Source organism: Anolis sagrei, chromosome 3, assembly GCF_037176765.1.
Source record: "Anolis sagrei isolate rAnoSag1 chromosome 3, rAnoSag1.mat, whole genome shotgun sequence".
NCBI classification, from domain to species: Eukaryota; Metazoa; Chordata; class Lepidosauria; order Squamata; family Dactyloidae; genus Anolis; species Anolis sagrei.
In genome coordinates, this window is record NC_090023.1 from 96,966,370 (window position 1) to 96,979,311 (window position 12,942).

Genomic DNA, 12,942 nt, shown 5'->3' on the forward strand with positions numbered 1-12,942 from the left:
TGTCTATATCCTTTTATGTATAGTTCATAAAATATTTATTGTGTTAGATATCCATACTTCTGTCAAGCCTAACAATATTACCATGGAGCAAATTACCTAGAGGAAACACATTGCCCATAATGAGAAATGCTGGATATTTCCATATAAATTTCAGTTACTAGTTAGATTTTATACATCACAAACAGCAATAAAGAAATTAATATTGTCTCACAGTTTGAAAAGTATTAATAGAGTTTACAATTCATTCAGTCAAATCCAAAAATAGCAGAAATGCTACAGAGTTGAAAATTGCATCTAAGCACATCTATCCGATTATATAAACAGACAAAATAATACTTCAGAATCTTATTTGCATGGTAAGTGCTTGAGAATGAGAGAAAAACAAGTTCCTAATAATCATACTGTTTCTTATGCTGTTTTTTCAACCAGGGAAGGAGATTAATTTATAAATAGGACATGCTGCACTTTTTCATGTTAAAATGCTATGATTCAAACATATTTAAGTCTTCCTCTGGATGCGCCTCATTTTTATCTGATACATCAAATGACCAGTTATGATGTGTGCAGAGTATAGCATTCTACTCTATTGCAGATACTGGGTATTGGATCTTCTATGATAATACATAAAATGAGACAATTATTAGGACGTTATCACATTAGGAAATACTTCATTTCAAATACATTTTGAGAATTATTTTGAATGAGTCCCATTGACATCAGTAATCTATTGGAATCTGTCTGCAAAGTGTTGCTAACAGCATTATAATCATGTTTTTATGGATTCTTCCATTTTTTACATGTGATCAGAAAATCTGTATGGATCCCATTAGCAATGATATGACTTGTCATTTGGGGGTGGAGTCTAATGACTCTGGACTTTTCATTAGATTTTAACCTAATTACTTTTGCTCGTTTTCTAACTGTCCCAATAAAAAAGTTTCTGGTTTCAGTGTTACTTTGTTTCTTATTATGTTTTCAATATTGCTATGCACTTTTATCACCATCATTAACAACATGAGCATCCCACCAAATAGTTGGCAATTTGCCATTATACTTGTATAATAAAGCTTTCCAATTACCGATAGAAGGCTAATTGGCCAGTAATTGGAAGGATCGGTAAGGCCACTCTTTTGTTCAACATATTCCTGTATAATTTACCCCAGGCTTTAGTGTTGGTGAATGGTCATAGCTACATTCTACACGTTTCCTTACTCTTATATGCAGATGATGCTGTGCTATTGTCCTTATCTACTATTGGCCTTAAATACTTAAATCATTGCTTTGCAAAATTACTGTGAAATAAATAGACTGAAAATTAGCTGCATTAAATCAAAAATTCTCATTTTTGCCAAAACAAAGTGAAAGCCCATGTCTTGACAGATCAGAGGTCACAAAATTGAACAGGTCACATACCTTTGATACCATGGTATTTGATATAGGTATAACCTGTCATGGCTCTCACAGTGACAAGCAGTAATGGTTTCTGCACATACAAATATATCATTTTTTCTACAGTAAGGGTAACCATACCCCTGCTGCCCTCAAGGTTTGTCGGGCTAGGATTTGTTCTCTGTTACTGCATGGCTCCCCTATTTGGATTTCTGCAATCCATAGATCATTTAATACACCACATTCCAAGTTTCTCCAGAAACTAATGAAGCTCCCTAAATGTGTATTTACGCCGTTCTATGCATTGAGACAGGTCAAACCACTCTTGAAACCTTGGCATGGTTCAGAGCTATAAAATTCTGGTTGCATATACATTTTCAAGCAGACTCTGATAGCTATATTCCCTCTGTGTTTTCAGATCATTTTATTTCAGAATGGTATTCTTTGATTCTCAGAAGGATCAAAACAATTGGTCTGTCTTTGGAAGCATTCTTAATGTTCACAAATGTAGAAGTCTGCCAGTCAGTCAAGAGCAGCCTTTTGGATCTGGACTTCCATAATCCGACTCTTGCAGCAAAGATAACTTGTTCCCCTACCACATCATGAATTCCATGCAAGTGTGGAGTCATGGCAACCATCATATACCATGTAAAAAGGGGCCTGAAGGGTGTTTTTGACATATGGAAGGCATTTTTAGGTGACTTCAATGAGCCTTGACCCTAGTCTGACCACTTCAATGGAGACTTGGATTTCTAGTATTGTCATGCAGATTTTTCCAGTCTCACTGTATCTTATCATGCAGTATCTGGCCAATCTGAATCTTCAGGGACCATGCCACCATATGTGACTACCATTTAATTTTCCAACAAGGTAGACCCCCTTAAACCTATGCTTGTTTTCCATTTCACAAACCAGGTATAATCAAACTATAAGCATACTACATACTCCAAATTAGACCTCTGGGTTGATAGCTACCCAAGTACCCAGCATATGCTTGTCAGACTTTGAAGTTAAATTTTAAGGCTTTATTGGAAAGGCACTCAAAACCAATGAATAAGTTCCTGGCTCACACAGAGACTGTGTGTGGAGGGCTTTTGAATTAAGAAATGTTTACAAGCATAATAGGAATTCTGTCAATAATAATAAGATTTTGTCATCTAATGTTCAGCATACTGAACTCAAGAGCTAAATATGTTAAAAATCATGAAAGATACTGTCTGTTGCAGGTAAATACTATGGTTAAAAGTACTGACTGACAAAATGCCTGTTGCAAATTCAAGAAGAGATTAACCAAATGTACTTAAAAGCATCATTTTTATGCAAAGTGAAAGAAATCTGTCCTATATGGTTTTCCATCAGTATTTCTCAGCAGTCTTAGAAGAGCACCACATTCAAGTTCAATCTAGGCCATGTATATTCTAATGCTGACATTGAAAAATCTCTTTATGCAGCAAGCAATTTTTAATAACAGTAGCATAGCAGTAAGGAAGTGACAAGAAAGGCATACTGCCTTCCTTGGCTGATGTTTTTGTTTCAGGTGCATTCTGTCAAAAAGGATGAGGAAAAAGAGCCTCACTACTTCCCACCTCCCATTTCAACCCATGTTTTGGCTTCTTTGTTTTTCCCTGTGGCATAGTGATGTTCCTTCACCTCCCAGAGGAAATCATTCAGCTGCTGTTTTGACAGTTTCTAAGGGGAGGATTTTCTTCTTTTTCTTTTATAACTGCTGGATAAGGCTTTTTAAAACATTTCATTATTCACATATTAAAATAAATTTCAAACTACTGCAAAATTGAATTCATGTATTCTTCCCACTCCCAAATGTCTGACCTCCATAAGTACAAGGGAGCTTGTATTCTCTTTCTTTCTTTTTTTTTTTTTTTTTTTTTGCCAACTCTTATCCTGGACTACAGATGCAATCTTCTTCACTGGTCTAAACATAAGGACACAATGGCACTACCCAGATTTTCATCTATGAAAGAAGTCTGCAGAAGAGAACCTTTGTGATATAAGAAATGTTCCACATGTTCAGAATCCAGGGAGAGGCGGAGAGGCGGATGAGCTCCCTCTATCAGCTCCAGCTCCTCATGCGGGGACATGAGAGAAGCCTCCCACAAGGATGATAAAAACATCAAATCATCCAGGCGTCCCCTGGGCAATGTCCTTGCAGACGGCCAATTCTCTCATACCAGGAGCGACTTGCAGTCCCTCCTGACACAAAAAAAAGTCCAGGGTTAAGAAACAAAAGGCAATTTGAGCAGGATTCACAATCAAGAGAAGAGCCAAGCAGAATAATCCAATAAACAGCTGTCCTAATTGTCACGTTTTTTTTTGTTTTTTGTTTTAAGGCCAACTGAAATCTTTCCTGAACTTTCGCAGCTGTCGCTTTAGTCTACAACACTCAGGGATGAAACAACTCAGCATCTAAGTTCTGCTCAAGAGCTATATAAGATGATGCAAGCTCTGATTTCACCAGTTCTAAGGAAGGTTGCCTTCTTCCTCTGTTTCCAAATTGGAATCTTTTATCACTGAATACTTCCTCACTGCTCATAGATTATCTGGCAGTGGAGACTCATATAATCCAATTTAAAGCAGATAATCTGGGATCAGATCCTGGGATAAAGGGCAGTGTAGAAGGGACCACTGGCTCTCTTACCCTTCCTTAACTGGAGGCTTCCTCCATGTAAGACCTGATAGCAACTTCAATATGAAATTCTTATTTTATATGTAGTGGAGGCTTTCTGCCTCCTATTACTGTCTGTGAATATGCCACTTCAACTGTCATGGCTGCATCTTGGAGTTAGTAGTTTTATTAGGTAAGGTACTTGGAATTCTGTGCTAGAGAGTGCTATTATTGTAATTCAGGTAAGATTTCTAAATCCCAAGATTCCATAGGAAGAAGCCATAATAGATGAAGTGTGAAACTACTGCAATTGGGCAGAAAATAAAGAAGACAAATCAGGTGGCATTAGCATGTTCCCTATTATTCTTACTTCAACTAGATTGTAGAATGCTTCAATGGGGGTAATACAGAATTTGTATCAAGAAATGGTTATCTTAGGAAACATATTAATTTTATATAAGTGGAGGTCAGATAATTGTGTATATTAACTGGATCAAGAAGAAGGATGGGTATGATAATATATAATGTTTCATTTCTGTTTATTCCTGACTAATTACCAGTGCAACCTATATTCAGAAGCCTCACTGACTTTTTAGCAGACACCTGGAGGATTTCCTTGTAAAACAGTGTGTGGCTGGCCATGCAGGGAGTGATATATTAACTGTGAATTTTTCATTTACTCATATAGCAATCTTTGAACCAAACCCAATGGTTTCCAGTAAGGTAATGCTCCCAAAAGGAAAAAAAGCCAGACCTTGACTTTGAACGTGGTGCAGAGGGGAGGAGAGAGGAATGAACATTTTCAGCAATATTTCTAATTCCTCATGAATTGACTGTTACATTTCTGATGCAATACAAAAAAAAAAAAAATACCAGGCAAAGTGGTGCCCAGATCCCAGGTTCGATTGCTCCCAGAGAAATGTGGGAAGGCTGTAGGAGAGCACATGGTGGCTCCCAGTAAGCCTTTGCAAGTGTAAGCCATAATATGTATCAAACTGTTATTGTTCTTCCTGAGACCGTAGAGGAGGTCCTTGGTGCTGTGAGGGCGACCACGTCGGCTTTAGACCCTTGCCTGTCTTGGCTAATTAAATCGGGCAGGGAGGGATTGGTTGATTGGTTTGTGTTGATCATTAATGCATCATTGGAGCAGGGGGCTTTTCCATCTCGACTAAAACAGGCTGTGATTCGTCCACTCCTTAAAAAGGTCTCCCTTGACTCCACGGTGCTGAACAATTACAGACCAATCTCCAACCTCCCCTTTTTGGGCAAGGTGCTGGAGTGGGTGGTCGCCTCCCAGCTCCAGGGTTTTCTAGATGACATCAATTACCTGGACCAGTCACAGTCCGATTTCAGGCCTGGCCACGGCACCGAAATGGCTTTGGTCACCTTGGTGGATGACCTCCATAGAGAGCTGGACAGGGGGAGTGTGACTCTGTTGGTCCTCTTGGACATCTCAGCGGCTTTCGATACCATCGATCATGGTATCCTACTGGGACTTCTCTCTGCGATGGGTCTCGGGGGCACGGTTCTGTCCTGGCTCCGGTCCTTCCTGGAGGGCCGATCCCAGTTGGTGAAACTGGGAGATGCCTGCTCGGACCCCTGGCCTTTGACCTGTGGGGTCCCGCAAGGCTCTATTCTATCTCCCATGCTTTTTAACATCTACATGAAACTGCTGGGAGAGGTCATCCGGAGTTTTGAAGTTAGGTGCCATCTCTATGCAGATGACACACAACTCTATTACTCATTTCCACCCAACTCCAAGGAAGCCCCTTGAGTGCTGGACGAGTGCTTGGCTTCTGTGGCTGTCTGGATGAGGAGGAACAAGCTGAAGATCAATCCCGACAAGACAGAGGTCCTCCTGGTTGATTGAAAACCAGATCGAGGTATAGGGTGGCAACCTGTGCTGGACGGGGTTACACTCCCCCTGAAGTCACAGGTCCGCAGTTTGGATTCATCACTTACACTTGAGGCTCAGGCGTCGGCGGTGTCTGGGAGGGCTTTTGCACAATTGAGACTCGTGCGCCAACTGCGACCGTACCTCGTAAAGGCTGATCTGGCCGGAGTGGTCCATGCCTTGATCACCTCTAGATTGGACTACTGTAATGCGCTCTACGTGGGGCTGCCCTTGAAAATGGCTCAGAAATTTCAGTTAGTCCAACTGCCGGCGGCCAGGATGTTAACTGGTCAACCCTCCTGTTCAAGGAGCTCCATTGGCTGCCGTTCATTTTCCGGTCCCAATTCAAGGTGCAGGTGCTCACCTACAAAGCCCTAAACGGTTTGGGACCTACCTACCTGTGTGACCGCATCTCCGTTTATGAACCCACGCATTCTCTTCGTTCATCTGGAGAGCCCCTGCTCGCATTCCCACCTGCGTCGCAGGCGTGTCTGGTGGGGACGATTGACAGGGCCTTTTCTGTGGTGGCCCCCCGACTTTGGAACACCCTTCCCAAGGACATCAGACAATCCCCTACCCTGGCAGTCTTTAGGAAGAGTTTGAAGACCTGGCTGTTCTGGTGTGCCTTTCCAGAATAGGAAACTCCAGCAATATGTCCCAAAAGCACTTTATCAGAGATTTAAGATTGCCTGCACATTGCACTTACCCTAAAATCCTATATTTCACCTGTCATACTCAGCACTTTTTAATCTATAACCATTACATTCGGCCCGGCCCTAGTTTTATTGTGTTATGGTGTATTGTTCTTATTGTTTACTGTTATTGCTTAATGTTTTGATTTGCTTTATAATGTTATGTGTATTATTATGCTGTTGTCTTTATTGAGGCCTTGGCCTTTATAAGCCGCATCGAGTCCTTCGGGAGATGTTAGTGGGGTACAAATAAAGATAATAATAATAATAATAATAATAATAATAATAATAAACTGATGGGAGCCAGACACTTGCCGGCTCCCCATTGGCTTGAAGAGGGTGTCCCCACAGTCTCATCAGGATCTCCAGCCCACCCTTCCTGTATTTGTTATAACTGAGGTTGGTATGGGTCCTGGATTCAAATTTAGGTCAGTACACACAGGCACTGGGGCAGCTCAGCAACTGTTTCAGGAGCGAAATAATACAGTACGGCATTGCATATCAATAAGGGATCCATGACACAGTGGGTGTGCCAACTCTGATAAGCTGTAACCTTTAAAGTTGTGGCCTTATTTTATCCAATAGAACAGAAGTAAGTAGCAGTGTCAGTGGTTACGGCACAAGCGCTAGCGGCATGGATTAAGCATGGCAGTAGCGAAAAGCAGCCGGCCCGCAGTGGCAAGCCTCCTGTCTGAGCACCAACCCCTTTTCTGTGGGCCATGGCACCAGTCCCCCCCCCCCCCCGCACCCGTTTTCAGGGCTTTGGAGTCCAGTTCTGTTCAGCCTGTCCAGATGGAGCAAACAATACCGAGAGTATCTTCGTCAGCAGATTCACCTCTATTCCTTCGCAGACCTACAGCAGTGTCAAGCAGACTCCCAAATACAGCAACTTCAAGTGTTGCTGATCCTGTGACAGAGCATACAGACACATCAAATGAGGCAGCAATATAAGCTGCTGGCAGAATGACTGGAAGTGCAACAAGGGGGCTCTTGGCCTGACAAAAGAGTGCCCCGTGCAGAATCATGGCTAAAAGCCAAGCAGAAAGACATGCTGCTAACAAGGAAGCAAGAACCATATCATTAAAAGAAACAAAGAGTCTGTATCAGGTCCCTAAGAAGCTGTTGGGTGAAATACCCTTGAACAGATATGCTATTCCAGGGAAGACCAGTTGCACCTGCAATGCCAAAGAGGGGGAATCTCTCTCTCAAGGGGAAGACCATAAAGGAGCTAGAAGTGGAGAATATGCAACAACAGTAGCTAGAGGTGACTGAGTTGCACAGAAAGAATAAAAATCTTCTTAGAGAAGCCATCATTGGACCAGGTCAACCTATGAAAACAGCGACCCATAAAACAAAGCCAGTAGATTTTCATTTCTTCATAGATGAAAAGATTAAGCAGCATGGGGAGAGCCTGTCTGGTGCAGAATACAAGGAGATAGACTTCATAGCAGCCCTGAGGAGACACCTGCTGTCTCTCGTCCAACTGCCAAAAGGACCCATGATCCCCAAGCCATTCAATCTCTCCCAGGGCAACAATAAGAAGTTTGAGAGTATGTGTCCTTGACGTAGCAAGTAGAAAACTTCCAAAAATGTAATCCCTAAGGAGCAGGAATGTTTATGAAGGCACAAATTAAAATAGAACAATTTAAAATGGCCTCGGATACCAGAACCTGAGATGTGGATATCAAGTCCATTAAGTGGAGAGCAGTACTAGTGCTTGGCCAGTTTTAGTACATGTGCTTGGCGAGTAACGAAGCCAATGTACCCAAATAAACCTCACCAAGTTGAAGAAAAGTCACCAAATTACTTCATAATCAGCTGAAAGTAATGCCAGCAATGTGATAATCTGTGAAAATGAGGTGAAATATAGTACAGTGAAAAACAGGCATTTTTATACTGTGCACATTCAAATTTCTCTCTCCTGCCCAGCTGTACTGGCGCCACCATGATTGGCTGAGCTCTGATGATGTCAGGAGAGGTTCCAGGTGAAGATGAGAGCTTGGTTCCTGTTAGCCAATAAGAGAGTGTTCCCCACTCTTGATGTAGATTTTCCCCTATCCATTTGCTGGAGAGGGGCCAGCAGTCCAGGAGACAAAAGTGTTGGAAATGATTTCTTGATTGGATTATGGGGTACGAGCAATGGAACCTACATGATCCCAAGAAACTGTTATTGTGACAGAGATCATGATCTATATGAGTCCAGTGCCTCTGGCACTGTTGTCCATTTAGTCCAAAGCAGAAGAATATTGTTCATCCTCAAAGGATTAAATGGTTAGTTGCTGGGAATGTGACAAAGGGGAAATGTTTCTGTTGGGAAAACAGGGTACAGCTTTCTTGTGAATTGTGAACTGCCATACCAGATGATACCACCCAGGGTATCCTATGGGGAAGAAAAATGGAGAAAAGGGCAAAAATAATAGGGTAACCATGCACATGAGGGTCCCATGGATGGCTGAGAGCCACGGGAGAGGAGGACATACGTAAGGGGTTTGTGGATCATGAAGGAAACCTACTTGGTCTCCAAGTCCACGAAGGTTGGGGACAGACACAGATGGTGGGACATGGACTTAGACGCAGGAAGGGGATGAGGGATGGGTTACTTGACAAAACGTGAATAAAGGGGTAAAATACAATTTGTGGATAGTGGTGAAAGGAGTGAGTGGATCCCGGGGAGCTATTGTGAAAAAGGGGCAAGAAATAGGAATTTGTGGATACCGAGGGAATAGTGGGTTTCAATATCCATGGAGCCATGAGTTATGGATTTGTAGTTGGGCTGTTTATACTGGGATTATGGGAAGTAGAGACAGAAGGATTCTGGGTGAGTAGGTGAGAGGTCAATTTATCCGAGGACATGCTGCAATGCAAGTGAATTTGTTGGGAATCTGTGAGTGATTAGACTAAAAAAATAACCCTCTCTTGGGGTGATTCCACCAAAAATATAGCGGAGTGCTAGAAACACTTCAAAATCAGCAGAAACTTACATGTGGTGAGCTGGGATAAGCTTCTGTTGCTTAGGATGGCACAGGGTTGCAGAGCCAAAATATATGTTCAAAAGTATTATTTATTTATTTATATACCGCTGTTCTCAGCCCGGAGGCGACTCACAGCGGTTCACAACACACAAGAACAGCAAAATTCAATACACCAATATAAAAAACAGTTAACAACCTAACCTAATACACAATTAGTACACAATTACTATAATAACCATTCACTAGCGTCTCATCATGCAGTCATGCCAGCCACATGACCTTGGAGGTGTCTACGGACAACGCTGGCTCTTCGGCTTAGAAATGGAGATGAGCACCACACCCCAGAGTCAGACATGACTGGACTTAATGTCAGGGGACTACCTTTACCTTTACCTAGCGTCTCATCACTAAAAAACATGATCCATTGATTTATTGAAGTAAAAGAAATAAATTCTGGATAGGAAAGTTCTTGGAGTTAACTATCTTTCTAAATTTCATATTCTAAGGAAGGCAAAGGTAAAGATATAAAACGTATGCACTCAGCTACATCTTGCTGGAGAATGGCAAGATGCATCTTCACAGGAGACAAAAGGCAGAAGAGGGAGAAAATGGAGGCCGACCATGTGGTCAAAGCCTAGGCACAATCAAAATGGCAGAATGAGGAAGTTACTGGATACCTCAAAGAGATCACATTTCTATAACTTTAAATGGGGAAGAGATAGTAGCAAACAGGAAGAGAGGAGTAGAGACAGAAAACCCCTTTTAGGAAGACATACATAGGAATAGAGAAAGGAATTTCTCATTCTAATCCTGCTTTCTTAATATAAATACTCATTGGGTACTGAAAACTTGTGAAGTCCAGGATGACACGCAACAGAATGGAACGGTGAAAGAACTGGAAAGTCTGGTGAAATCAAGGCTGTGAGGTCCCTGGAAAGGATGGAAGGTGGGAGGGCATGTGAGGAAGCACCAGTGTGGGGAAGGGGCACCTGTAGGCTGTGGGGCTGGAATGTGGAAGGGAGTGAAAAAGAGACACAGGAAGTGAAAGGAAGAGCCAAGAAGTGATCAGATAAAGGTAACCCTTTTATTAGGAGATAGAAATAATACAGTGGGGGTCATTGAGCTTCCTGGATGTTGATAACCACTGCTGGGCATCTCCAGGTCCTCAGATATTGGCATATGAGTACATTTCTTTGTCAAACTAAAAAGTCGTGCTACCTGCGGAACACTTCGTCATGGTACCAAGTGAATTAATTTAATAATTTTTGACTTGGGGAGGGGGGTCTTTCACACTCGGTAACAGACCTTTAGAACCCAAGATGACAATAGCAAAAAACCCCCACATTGAGACTAAGACCGGTTTCAGGCCTGCCACATGAATTGAAGGTTGAGGAGATTGCCAACCTCCAGCAGTACAAAACTCAGGAACCCATCTACCAGATCTTGAAGGGTGCTCCCTTTTTACCCAAGAAGCACCAACAAAAGAGCCCACCAAATCAATTGGTTTCAACTTGGATCTAGAGAAGAATATTCAGGACTGCAAGAACAAGAAACCTCAGGAGGAGGAGCACTATGAGTTCCACTTAAAGTCGTGCCCCTTTACAATTTTAGAGGATGTGATGGGTGTTCCAGAGAAAAAACATGTTCCCCTTACAGTTCCCAATTCCCCGGCTTTTTGTCAAGGACCATGGGCCAAGAAGTGAATGAGTAGGAGAGGGATTGTATCACAACAGCAGAGTTGCAGCTCTTGGGTGATAAACAGCTTGGACATCCCTGAGAATGATACTGCTGCAAAGGAGCAGGACTTTATAGTGGCAGCTGAGTCAGAGCAGGAAGAAAGGCAGGACTTAATGTGCATCACACAGTTGCAGCTGAGAATGGACTTAATTCAGCTTTGCTGGTCAAAGAGATTGGCCCAACAGAGGAAAGACCAGCTGTAGAGTTGTTAGAGAGACAGTAGATAAAGAAGGGCACTGGAAACAGGACAGTGCTAGAAGCAATAGTTATATTGGATATTTCAGCCAATGACTTTGACCCTTGGACTGTGTTTGGCATATTGTGGATCTTGGAGAGCTGTTTATTTGTTTGACCCTTGGACTGGACTCTCAGATGATGTGTTGTGCCTGCTACTTTGTTTGGACTGCCTTTGTGAATAACCCTGGACTTTGTTTGGGCTAGCTGGTGAGCTTCACGTTGATATGACCTTAGGATTGGATTTTGGCATTCTCCACTGCTTTAAACTCTGAAAAGACTCCTTCTGTGTTGACTGAGAGCTGTCTTGCCTATTTCTGCCAAGTTTCGGCTGCAGCGTCTTGACACTTTTGCCCTGAAGAACAGAGTCAATGCCTTGTCAAGAGAAGAGAAAGAGAAGGAAGAAAAAGTGGTTGCAATGATCAAAGCCAAGCCAGTACTCCTTAAGCCAAAGGCCCCAGGGCAAAGGCAAGTGGAGATGTGCCCATTTTCTTTTGACTCCTGGGACAAAGAGAGGCTGCTTCAGAAATAGAATAAAATTGAAGAGCTTCAGAAAGAAAGGGTCTCCAGTTGCCCCATTTTGATCACTCCAGTTGCCCTATTTTGATCACATTTATTCAACATATGGTGTCTTCGTTTTCATTGTGGTTGGGACCACTGACATCCACACTACACAGGATCTTGCAAACAGGTGGCACAAGATGAAACAAGAAAAGAGAAAGGTAATAGTGTGGCCTGTCAGAAAATCAAGTTTGGCTATAATGTCCATTTAAAAAGTGAAGCTGCTCCTCTCTGTCAGTTTTGCTACATTAGCACCCCCATATAAATACTCCAATAGATCTGTTTGCATTGTAGTTTCCATTTGTCTTATTAGCTGAATATAATGGGGGCTGCCACAGAAGAAAATTATTTTTTATGCCTGTTAAATGTTGCAAGAAATGTTTTCAGTAATCATTTTGATTTCTCTGACTCACTGGAAGCATCAGAGTACCCTGAGCATTTGAAAAGGTTGTGCGACCAAACAACTTAATGCAATTGTTTAGGTAAGGACTTTGAGCTGTGATAATATAGTTCTAAGGTAGAAATAAGGTGAAACATTCCTGGGGAAGGGGAAGCAAGAGGGGGTATCCTTCCTGTTGGTAAGAAGAGGATCTAACTGTAATGTTGACAGTCCTGTGTGGGTAGCATTCCAGGTGTATTGCTGATGGTCTAGGCCGCGGAAAACCCGAGGAGGGCGAGATGGAAAAACAGGTCTGGCCCAAGTCACTGCATGGCCTTAAAGTTAGGCAGGGGCTGCCAAAGAAGATGAAGGGCCAAGAAAGCACAGTTGAGACAACACCAACAAAAGGGCAAAATGGATAAGTGGAAATGGCCTCCAGGCCACAGGAAGGATCCATAGAA

General features: G+C 42.3%; 2 pseudogenes; both read left to right on the forward strand.

The window, feature by feature from the left end:
* The window catches only part of LOC137094749 (targeting protein for Xklp2-like), a 153,726-nt pseudogene extending 145,526 nt beyond the window's left edge, over positions 1 to 8,200 (forward strand).
* Positions 8,201 to 9,025: 825 nt separating this feature from the next.
* LOC132770228 (targeting protein for Xklp2-like) lies at positions 9,026 to 12,148 on the forward strand (annotated as a pseudogene).
* The last annotated feature ends 794 nt before the right edge of the window (positions 12,149 to 12,942 follow it).